The 13,093-nt window shown below is 26.3% G+C and overlaps 1 protein-coding gene across 5 annotated transcripts in view; it reads left to right on the forward strand.

The window, feature by feature from the left end:
• The first annotated feature begins 2,314 nt into the window (after nt 1–2,314).
• The window catches only part of LOC136074995 (NACHT, LRR and PYD domains-containing protein 4B-like), a 79,648-nt gene continuing 68,869 nt past the window's right edge, over nt 2,315–13,093 (forward strand). For 3 of the 5 annotated variants that reach the window (XM_065787182.1, XM_065787180.1, XM_065787181.1), the window contains exon 1: nt 2,334–2,493. The gene's annotated coding sequence lies outside the window, so the exon portion shown is untranslated. Of the gene's footprint in view, nt 2,494–13,093 lie in introns of all 5 variants that reach the window. The other 2 variants (XM_065787178.1, XM_065787179.1) reach the window with 2 other exon arrangements.

Consider the following 13,093-nt stretch of genomic DNA (forward strand, 5'->3'; position numbering starts at 1 on the left):
AGATTATTTTTATTATGTTTTAGCGGTAATTTAATAAAAGTTTTGTAGATTATTGTAATGTGTTAAACTTAAACAAACACTGTCTCAGACAAATTATGATTTTGTGACAAAGATACTTTGCAGCTCGCATCCGAAGATGTTTATATTAAGGAGGAGTCAAATAAAGATTTAAGACTCCAGTTTACATGCGGAGGCCTAGGTGCACTTGATGCACTGATTTATGATTAATGTTATCCCTATATACATGTAAAAATACTTGTGTTGATAAATTCCAATTTCTGGCAACTTCTAGGTTTTAATTTACATTACTTAGAAATTAATTTCATTGAAAAACGTAAAAATAAAGAATATACAGTTTTGGCAAACCAGAAATTCCATGACCACCCCTAAAAAAACCGTTTGTGTTGTCATGATCAATCTAAACGTACTTGGCAGAGCAAAGAGAAGTAGAAGGCAAAATATTTTCCAAAAAGAAAAAAGGTATGTATTCTTTTTTAAAAGTTTTTTAAAATTTAACCTGACAAACTGTGTAAATAATGAAAGAAAACTCATTCAGTATAGTAATTAAAATTGCATTTTTAAAAATCTGTATAATGCCACTCAAAACTATAGTATATATATATATATATATATATATATATATATATATATATATATATATATATATATATATGTATATATATATATATATATATATATATATATATATATATATAAATATACATATATATATATATATATAGTATATATATATATATAAATATATATATATATATATATATATATATATATATATATATATATATATATTAACATATATACATATAAATTAGTAGAAAATCACTTAACAAAGTTTTTTTTTCATTTTACACTGTGTTTCATCAATAAATACTCATCATTTTCTGATGACTATTTACTGATGAAACACAGTGTAAAATAAAGTAACTTTATACTAATATTTAATTGCTCTGTTCTTTTAAGAACATTGAGCACTTTATTTTGTAGAATACATTTTAAAGTTGTTTAAATATATATATATATATATATATATATATATATATATATATATATATATATATATATATATATATATATATATATATATATATATATATATATATACATATATATATATATATATATATATATATATATATATATATATATATTTATAAGTATATATTGTTCATTAAAGAATTTTTAACTTAACTTTTATATTAATGAAAAATTTATTATATTTTATAACAATTTTTTCATTGTTTCAATATCCGCATTAAAAAAAGAATGATTAGTTTTATAGGTATCTTAAACAATTTCGATTATTGAACACCTCTGTAAAAAATCTAAGTTTAGGGTAATTCGTTTAAATATTAAAACTATTAACAAAACTCAGGTACGGCGAAAACAAAGAAGAGATGTTGTGTACAGGTATACTAGAATGATATACCGTGTAGCAGGAGGTAATGCTATTATTCCATATTTTAAGTCTGAAACAATTTGGAACGCCTAAACAACATCTTAAATTCTTGTTCTAACAACAGAGCGCAGTGATTAGTAGTGTTCTTCGTGTCAAGTAATGTATAAAAAATTCCTTTAATCAAATACGAAATCATTATAGTAAATAATAGTAAAATAGATATAATTTAAATTATAAATAGTATTTATAATTTATGCTTCCGAACAAATACATTCATATGGTTTATATATTATAGTGTAGCCCAATTTTTTTCTATCTTTAAGTTCTTACTATAAAAAAATATATGAAGTTAGACATAGCTAAATAATATATGCATACATTTTCATTCCATATTACAGAGTTTTATGATATGAGTGATGAGTGTAATTGTATGCTTTATAACAGTAAGTCTAACTTTTTTTGTAAATGATGTGAAAACATTCATATTCATATCATATTACAGTAATGCAATATAATATGATATGAATACGAAAGTACGTTTGTTATTTTTAGATTCAAATGTCAATTATATAATTAGCTTGACACAGTTCGAAAGTGTGATTCAAACAGATTTAAAAATAATCAAGAAGCTTTAGAATAGCAGTTTGCATTTCCTTTTTTTTTCTTTTTCTTTTTTCTAACTTGATAATGAATTTTAAAAACGGTGACAAATTTTGTTTAATTCTTTTTTTAAAACTTATATTCAATTTTTTACTATTTAAAATAAATAGCAGTTACTCTGTTGCTTGTGTAAAAACACAACCAAGTAGTTATCTAATTTTCTTATCTTAATAGTTTTAAATTTGAAGTTTAAGTTATTGTGATTATTCAAAAAATTGTTTATTAGAAATTGTTTTCACTGTTTAATTTTATGCTTAGTAGATTACATATAAGAATTAGGGATCAGTGTAAAGGATCACTAAAGGTTAAAGTGAAGAATGTAAGAACCGCTATTGTTTTGTAATTTTGGAAATTTTTTTCAAGTGTATACATTAAAAGACATGAGTTGAGCATCCTTGTGGAATCAATATTTGTAGGTTGGTAAATTGCAGTTTTAAAATATGGCTTGGTATTTAAAAAGCATTGCTTATTTTTTAATTCTAAAGTATTAAATTTGAATTATTAAGTTTTAAAGTTTGAGTTTTGAGTTTTTCTAGTTCTGATGTAAATTTTATCGTCTTTTATTTAGTTGCCATATTTTTTTGAAACACAATAAGTGTATACTTTTATAATTCAAAAATGAAAACCAAAAGAGTACTTTAGGGTAAACTTTTACTTTTTAATCTTTTTTTTGATTTAAATTTTATTTATAACTTTTAACAATTCGGGATAAGTATAAGTGTTTCAGATCAGGTTCGAAATCAGGTTTCCGAAACAAAAAAGTTATAAATTTTGTCTAAAGCTCTGTAAAAAAAAGAACTTTAGCTTTAAATTTTACAATATGTTTGTCATGTGCAATTCAAAAGATGTATTGCAAAACTGATTGATTAGAGCCTGTGAACAAAAAAACCTAAACTTTTTGTCTTGTGCCCCAAATGTGAGTGCAACAAGTTGAGAGTCGATAAGGTTTGAACCACCTCAGCTTTAGTGGGCATGACATAATTTTAACACTAAGAGATTAGGTTACAATATTTAAACGTTAAAAAATGCTGGATATGCCATGATGTTTACAAACACATATGTCTGAGAGTATAAGGTATAATTTTTTGTAAATAAATTTTTTATTTTTGTTTTGTAATCTCAGATTTGTTATCGATTTTGTAATACATTCCAACTTTGAGATAAAACATAAATATCAAAAATTATAACTATTTGCCATCTAAATACTTTTACGAGACATAGCGCAAATTCCGTAGGGTCCACTCTAATCTTTTTTACCTTATTAGTCAAAACTTACCAATCAACATGATTTTGTTCAAAAAAAAAAATTTTTACACCTATTTGAAACATGGGAAATTAGTGCGTTTAATAAATGGAAAAGGCTATTAACATATATAATATGTTTCGCAGAAGTAAAAAAGCATTGTGCTGCATAAACTTATAGATGTTAAACTAAAGGCTAGCTTTTAAACACAATTAACTTATGTTAAATAAACGGCCTCTGTTGATTTAAAAAAAATTTCTGTTTTATAAACAAAAATTTTTTGTTGAATTGAAATAGCATTAGAAATAGAATGCCTCAAAGGTCATTATTAGGCTTTCTTCAGTTGATTGTTTATATTTTTTTTTAAAAAAAAGAGAGGTATAACCAATTTTATACAAAAGTTATCCATGTTTTTCACAAGTCATGTGATAACTCGCGGCGTTAGAATTATCTTAGAATTATCTTATTTCCGCATTTTTGAGTTTGGAGATAAAATGATTTAAAAAAAAAAAAACTTTAGTAGATGGTATATAAAAAATTTTACAACTTATGTTTTCTCTGCAACTTTTTTACATATAACTTTGTACATAACACTATCATAAGGTAATTTTTTCGAAAAAAAAGTGCAGAAAAGTAATTTTAACGTTATAAACTGGAAACTGATTACCTCAACTCTGCCAGCAAAATTTGTTTACAAATTCTGTTTTTTTAAAAGCTTTTTTCAAATTACCTAAAACATTATAAAAAAAGAAACTAATTTTACTGTTTTTTCTTTCAGCTTATTTTTTTAACGAAAGAAATTAATGTTATAAATTAAAAAAAGGCTCGTCCGGTTGGATCCAGGTCTTCTTTAACACTATATTATAACCTAAATTTTGAAAATATTTTCCTGACTTTCCTATGTCATTTTAATGGCAAGGTAAAGAGAGGAAAACAAGACAGATGATAAATTTACAATCTGCTGTATGTATGATTACTATACAAGGTCATTTGTAAATATTAATCCGAGAAGACGTAAAAACAGATTCACCGACGTAAAAGAGGGTTTAAAGAGAGGGTTGCCATTCATATGCCTTACCAAAATGACTACAGTATTACGATTTTAATATTTCTAATTTGCAATATTGATTGAAATTAGTAATTGAATTTTGTTGGAGTTGAAATTAATAACTGACAGCAAACATCAACATGTAAGGCAAGTAAGTTTAGATTCATGGTCGACATTCTGTTCTAAGAGATAAAAAATGGATATTTTTTTGTCCCAACAGGAAAATAAAGTTTAATTGTCAGCAAAAAGAGCCTTTTTAGATATAAACCTAGAAGCCTGGAAAAGAAGAAGCCTGGAAATAAAAAAAAGAATTTGCCTTAGAAGAGACTATTATACTGCGGTTAGAAAATAATGATTTGATAATATCAAGATTTTTCCAGATTCACCTTGAAAAACAAGGTCATAAAAAAGACCAGTATGTCAAATACCTAAGGATTGTCAAGACTAATTGCCTTTGCTTGTTCGCCTCCATCTTATGCACGGTAGAATCACATCATTTTTTAAATCACATCAGTTAGAAATTCTGCGGTTGAACAAGAAAATTAAAAACAAATTTGGTTTTCAGAGAGTTATTAGACCAAAGATGTCAGACTATTGTTGATTAAAGACTTAAAGACCTTGCTAACAACACAGAGAAGACTTATCAGACAATAGTTTGAGTAGTCAGAATGTTCACCAGAGTTTTTTAAAATTGGAACCACAGGTGTCGTTTTCCAACATGAAGGAAATCAAGACTCAGTCAAACAAATAATAGCAAATAGTAGTTTTAAGGGAATTAAAGAATTTATTGAGAACACTTTTCAAAGCCGTAGAAGGGTTTTTTTGAGAAATGAATTAAGCAATTTAGTCTCCAGGTAGCTGTTGTTAGTTATCCAACTTATAATAGGTCAACCTGATTAACTGATATGGCAGAAAAAGTATATTCATTAGATTCTTTAGTCAAAAGTTTCTTGCAATTATTTCTATTTTATCTATTGAAAAGGTAATAAGATCATTCATTGCTAAACTGGAACTCTCCATTACTAAACTGGGAGCAATTAATCTTTGCCTCAGATCATCATGTTTCAAAATTTTTATTTTTGCAATAATAAAAAAAGATGTTTATTCTCAAAAAAAGTTTTTAAAAAAATATTACGATTAGATAAAGCGAATTGAAGCAGAAAACAATATATAAAAAAATCACATTATATATGTGTATACATACGCACGCACATAAAGGTATTACGTTGTTAGATATTGATATTCCAGCCAAAAATGACATAAGGGTACCGTTTGGGCCCATACGGTTTATCAACTGGGTCCCGTATGGGAAGTCGAACGGTATCCCGCCGGATCTTGGCCACGGTTTCCATATGGGACCTAGATTGTTATGCCCGCCAGGTGATCCGTGTGGGTCCCAGTCAAATCCCGTACTTTAAAACCGTAAGGGGTCCATTTGGGATTGCAACTGGAACCCATATGGAAGCCCATCGGGAACCCACCGGATCTTGGCCGCGGTTTTCCTCTGGGGCCCATATGGGTATGCTCGCCGGGTTTACCCATTGCAAATCTTGCAAAACTACGTTTGAATTAATTAAATTTTACAAAAAAAGCAAATTTATATAACTTAATTTGTTTATTTCAAACAATAAAAAATATTAAAATTATACTGATTAAATTAGGCAAACTTTTAAACAATTCTTCTATCGTCTATCGATTGTATTCATGGTTATCTTTAGAAATCATGAATACAATCGATTGACGATTGTATTCATGGTTTCTAATTCATGGTTTCTAACTTTAGCTTACCATTGTTGCGAAAATTACTTCTTTGAAAACCTCTTTCTTTACACAATATCTCGTTTCAATAAGTAAAAATATTAAAGTTAACTGTTAGTATTAATTTTTATAGATAACACATACATTAACTTTAATTTATTATAAAACTCTTATGATTTCTCCCAACACTACAGATAAAAAATGTAACTTTTACCTTATATGGTAGAAAAATATAACCCTTAAATTTTATAATCGACGTTTATTTCAACGTTTTAAAATATTCTTGTAATAAATAAGCACATGCTTGTGATTCATACAATAAAATTAAAACACTCTTTTTGTAACTGATAAATCAATTAAATAAAACAAACACACTCTTTCTCTCTCTCTCTCTCTCTCTCTCTCTCTCTCTCTCTCTCTCTCTCTCTCTCTCTGTATATATATATGTATATATATATATATATATATATATATATATATATATATATATATATATATATATAGAAGACAGGTAGAACAGAAATTGAAAAAATGGAAAATCTGAAACTGTAGCAGATTTTAATTTTGGTGTTATAAGTGGTTCTAAGATTTCATTTTCTTTTACCTTAGTAAGAGTGTTACTAAAACTATTCAAAATGAAGTCAACATTTTTTTCTTCAACTGGATTGACCAAATATGCTGCTTATCAGGAACAACAACTTCTGCTTCTAAAATAAAAGCGTTTCTTTGTAGCAAACTGCGAATTGCATTATCTTTTTCAGTACCATTTTGTAACTGTTCTAGAAAAGTAGCAACCTTTCCAGCGCCCATAGAAGAATCGAAGTCTAAAAAATTATTTTCTTGAACAATTAATGATTGGAATTCCTAAGAAAACAATAAATAATACTATTGAAATGCAAGTTTCAGTAGTATTATTTATTAAAAATAAATAATACTATTGAAAACAAGTTACTGAAATCAAACAATTGATTTCAGTAACTTGTTTTTTTTGTTAATGCTTGATTTTGATCATTCCAACCTAATAAAAAAATATTAGGAGCCACGGTGAAAGGTTTTTTTTAAAACTGCTTTAAGCAAAAGATTTAAATTTCATAAATATGTCTTAACGTAACATGCTGCATATATTCTCGTTCAAAAGGGGCGAGGTTAAATGCGTTGGGCAATAATATATTTATTCTGTGGGCGAGATTAAGTTAATTTGGGAGGTTAAGCAGAAAACAACTTTATGCATATTCTACTATTTCAAACGATTGTAAAAGTTATTACAATTAGAGAATAAAATGTGGAGAACAAAATAAAGTTATATTTAAAATGCACAATAACTAATTAACTCGGTAGAGTTGCATTAGATGATTTGAATTCGGCAAATTGAGTTGCAAAAAACTTAGCAAAAATCAATAAGTTTTCCTTAAGTTTTAATTCTTTATTTACGGTTCGTCTGAAGTTGGTTGTTATGATGCTTATAAAGGTTGGCTTGCTGCTCTAAATAAATGTCTTTTTGATGATGTAGCGTGTGTGTAACATTAAATTACCCTTAGGTTTTATTCACTTTTAACATTTTATAAACAATATCATTTCTTTTAATGAAATATCAATATTTAGTGTTGAGTTATATGGAAAAATAGGTTCAGATATTTTATTAATTATGTTTGGAATATTTTTAGCTAAATTCGACCCGACAGTTACAAAGAAGTTATTCATCTCATTCGCTATCTCTTTTGGATTATATAAAACGTTATTGTTAACTTTGATAACTTTAATTCCTGTAAATTCATTTAAAATTTGCCATGTGCGCTTTGAATTATGTTTGAATTTATCTAGCAAGTTTGCCTAGTATTTTTTTTTTAAGTTTTTTCTTTGAATCTCGAATTGCTTTGTATAATTTTTATAAATTATCTTTCTTTTCTGATTTTAATTTCAAATATTTAATATAAAGTTTTCCTTTAATTTTAGAAGATTTCCATTTAAGTTAATGTCACCTATTATGTAGCCTAATTTCTTTTCATTAGTACTTTTCTTTATTATTTTTTTATTGATAAATGAATTAAAATTGTTAATGTCTTTAGGTGGTTGTCAGTAGCAATAACTTAAAAGTATATTTTTAGGTTCTTAGGCTAAAATTCTAACTGTTAGAACCTTTTTGTCGGCATCAGAAAAACTCATGTCGGGCCTATTAACAAACCTCATTCTCTCTTTTACGTAAAATAAAACTCCACCTCCGCGCTTATTAGTATGGCGTGCTAAGTGTATGATTTTAAAACTAGGAAGATGGTAATTTGAACTAGAGTTAACACCGTCAGATCTACACCAGGTTTCTGTAATGCAAATTACGCTAAAAATATTGAACACTTTCTCATTATTATTGCGGAAAATTTCAAACCTATTTTTCAAACTTCTTATGTTATAATGTATCACATTAAAGTGATCTCGTTCAAGAAATTCTTTTATTTCGTTGTTATAAAAATAAGAGCAGTTATTTAACAAAGCATCTGCTTCATTAAAATAGTTTAAATCAGGATCCGATCCTTTATCAAGAACAAATTCATTAGGTTGAAAAAAAATAAAAGTATTTAACTCAAAACTGTTTATTTGATTTTACTCCATTTTAGTATTTTAAAACTTTGATATAAAAAAATTTCTTTTTAAATTTTCTCTTCTTGAAATGAATGTTTTATTTTTAAAAAAAATTAATTTAAAAAGGCATTTTTCAAATAATCAAAACAGTAAAACTAAAAAATTTTGATACTTATTTGCCTTCATTGCATTTATTCGGTTTCCATTCTCGAACAATAAGCTTGTCGTACGAAATAAAAATTGTACTTAAACGAAATTTCCAAATGCTCTTTCGTTTAACATTTTTTCTTTCAGTTCCTTTTGTATTTTTATTGTTTCGCCACAAAAATATTCGTTTATATAAATGTTCTTTCCTTTTAAGTTTCCAGAATTTTTAATTATTTCTACTTCATCTTTGCAGTGTAATAGTATATATATTTATAGATGTATTTAGATGAATATATATATATATATATATATATATATATATATATATATATATATATATATATATATATATATATATATATATATATATATATATATATATATATATATATACATATATATAGAAAGAATCAGGATTCTTTCTGATTAACCAACTGATGGTGTAACATAATTTTGAAGAAATTAAAAATTAGATAAGTATTTTTACTTACCTTTTGTTGCTCTGTTTTTAAAGAACATTGAGATCTCTGTTTGTAGAATGCACTAACATAACTTATATATATATATATATATATATATATATATATATATATATATATATGTATATATATATATATATATATATATATGTATATATATATATATATACATATATATATACATATATATATACACATATATATATATACATATATATATTTATTTATATATATATACATATACATATATATATATATATACATATATATATTTATATATATATATATACATATATATATATATATATATATATATATATACATATACCTACATATATATATATATATATATATATATATATATATATATATATATATATATATATATATATATATATATTATATATATATATATATATGCATACATTTATGCACAAAAGTTCAACCTAGGTGCTAAATATAAACGAACTTTTCAAGGTTTTTTTAACTGGAAAAAAATAAGGAAAATGAATTTAATTAGTTTTTTTTATTTTCAAAAGAACAATCTATTAGATATAAACAATTAACATCGATAAGACTAGATAATTCAAAAAAATTAAATAAATAACTATATAGCAATAAAATAAGTTGCATAAAAGTTTAATTGAGTTAAGGTTTAGAACACAAAAAAATTAAAAATAATATATAAATTTTATATTTAAAGTGTCCTCCGTTGCCCTGATAGCAAAAAAGAACTTGTCTCTGCATCGATTTGACTAACTTCATGCACATCTCATGTGGCACTTTTAATCAGTACTCATTCAACGGTTGCTTTAAATATTCAATTGATTGAATTTGATGGTTTACCAATTTGGTCACAATCCGTGACGAAATATTTACTATTTGATATCTGGTGACCTATGGCACCAAGGCAACAAATTGATACTATGTGGTAAACCAGTTTGCTATACTATGTGCTATTTGTGCTGATGCCCCGTCTTGCTGAAAAATGTATTGCTTGCTTATGTCGAACAATATTCTTGTCGAAGGAGTCAATTCAAGTGTGTTTTTGTAGGTACATTGGCTGATACGGCCATAATACAGCTCACAAAAACCAAGGCCTTTGTGGGAAAAACCATGTCTACTAAGTCTCCACCACTTTTTTGTCTTGCTTGTAAACAGCGCTCGCAATAATTCTCACTTCCGAATCTTTTAACATGTATTCTTCCTTTGCAGTTCACAACTCGAAACTTTGCCTCATCGTTCCACATCACTTTTTCTCAATCTTCAACTGACCAATAAAAACGTTCTTTGCACCATTTTCGTCTTTTGCGTTGGTCCATATTTGACAGGATAGACTTTCTTATTGCAAATGTAATACCCAATACCATTTTTGGTAATGTTCTTCTAACAAGTTCTATGCTTACGTTTTAATTAGAAAAAGATTTGTTGAATATTTGAGCTGGCTTTTTATTGCTGAGTCTTGAAATTTATTTACTGGATATTGAACTGCAACTGAAAGATTTTTGAGCAACTTCAAAGCAGTTATTACCATTACGAGCAGAATCAAAACTCCAAATTTTGATAACTTTAGAAATCAAAACATTGTCTTAATGGAATAGTTACTACTGTTTAATAGTTAATCGAACATATGTTAAGCATACATGTTAAACTTTGTATATTCAAAAAAAAATAAAAAAATTATTTTGTAATGGTAATAAATAAATAAAATTCAAAAATAACATCTTTTTAAAAGAGTTTCACAGTGAAAAAATACACCGAAAAGATTTCTTTTTAATTAAAATGTAAATAAAATGTATACGCATAATATAATGCGTTAAAGTTAAATTTCTAAATTTATTTCACACACAATATGAATTGTAAATGGCAACCATCGAGTGAGTTTTGTAATGATTTTTTTAATTATTAGTTTAAACCTTTTGGGAAACTTATGGGAAACCTGTCAAATCCTCAGACCCTTTAGCCCTGGTAAAAACAAGATAAAATCCAATTAGTAAATTTGCTTTATTTTTAAACCATATGGGGTCCGTCCATAAACCAAAACATTTACCCGTCGAAATTCCATTCCCGTAAGTCCAGACAAAAACCATACGGTACCCGTTTGTCAATGTTGGCTGCGATATTTGTATTTAATTTTTTCTAACAACTTCTTTAGATTATAAATGCGAGAGGTGTACATATATCGTTTGAGTAAATTAATAGAACACGCAAGGAGTGCCGCTACATCGACTTAGCGTTCTGGACTTAGCAGGCAATTATCATATAAAAAATAAACATTTTTAGTATTGTTTTTTGATTATTTTTAAATATATTTATACAATGGTGGAAAAAATAATAAATACACTATGTAAACATTTAGAAAAATGCTTTTTATTCACAAGTACTGATGTTAACTGATATTAATTTTTATGTTTTTATAAACTTTATTGTTAAAATCATGTTTGTAAAAATATAAATCATATTTGTAAAAAAATTATGAAGTTTTTTTTCAATTTTTCTCATGTTACTAACAATTTTGTTTAAAGTAGCCGGAAATTTACTGGAAAAAATAATAAATACGGTAATGATTAATCTTTTTGTTTTTTTTAATTTTTAACTGTCTTTACTTTTCAAGTATGTGTTTGACTCCCATTACTATTAATACCTTGTAGGAAGAGGATTTGGAGGAGATAATAGCTTCTTCCCCCATATTAATTTAAGAGGAGGGTCACTTCCCTCACCGTTCCCTTTCAAATCTCCCACCCTGGCTATTTTAGTCACTCCCCTCAAATTGATATGACCTTCCTAGACTACTGAATAATATTTTACTTTATATTTTGAAATATGGTATGTTCAATAAGTTTTTTATTTATGCTCAGTTAACTATTTACAGTTTACTAAGATCTTGTATTAATATCATTTTAGTTAATTAATTACAATTTGAGTAAAAAACATTGCTGAAGTTAAAGGTATTGCCTCTTACTTTTAATCTGTAAGTATTTTCAATATTAAAAATATGATATGGAGATATTAGTATGTATATTAGTAAATTATTCATACATTAGTTTTAACTTAGGATATTATGGGTAAAAAGTCACATTGCACCTCAGCTGAGCACTTAGTTATTCAACGGCTTGATAACAGTGAAAAGTCTTATAGAGAGATTTCAAAATTAACTAAGCGTTCTGTTGGAATGGTTCAAAATGCTCTTAAATTAAAAAATATGTAAGGGAAACTAGAGGTCAAAAAAGAAAAACAAATTACAGAGAAGATAAATTAACTATTCGTGAAGCTAAAAAAGATCCATTAATCTCCAGCAACACCATTAAAGAAAACTTAGAGCTAACGTAACAGCACGAACAATTAGAGGGCGTTTAGTTGAAGATTAATTGTTTTCAAGATCATCTAGAAGTGTGCCTTAATTGAACAATCGACATATAAAAGCCAGAAAAGAGTTTTGTCATAAATATTCTGCATGGACAAATAAAAAATGGGGCACAGTTTTGTGGACAGATGAATCTAAATTTAATATCTTTGTATCAGATGGTGAAATGAAAAAAAGAGCTTGAGAAACTAAGCGAATGGTTTATATCAAACAAATTGTCCATAAATATTAAAAAAACAAAATATACTTTCTTCCATCGTCTTCATGATAAAGACAACGTTCCTTTAAAACTTCATGATCTTTTTATTAATAACTCTTATGTCAAAAGAGAGCGTTCTTTGTTGTTTCTAGGTGTAGTTTTAGTTAAAAATGTAACGTGGAAAGAGCACATACGTATAATCCA

Source organism: Hydra vulgaris, chromosome 01, assembly GCF_038396675.1.
Source record: "Hydra vulgaris chromosome 01, alternate assembly HydraT2T_AEP".
Lineage (NCBI taxonomy): Eukaryota > Metazoa > Cnidaria > Hydrozoa > Anthoathecata > Hydridae > Hydra > Hydra vulgaris.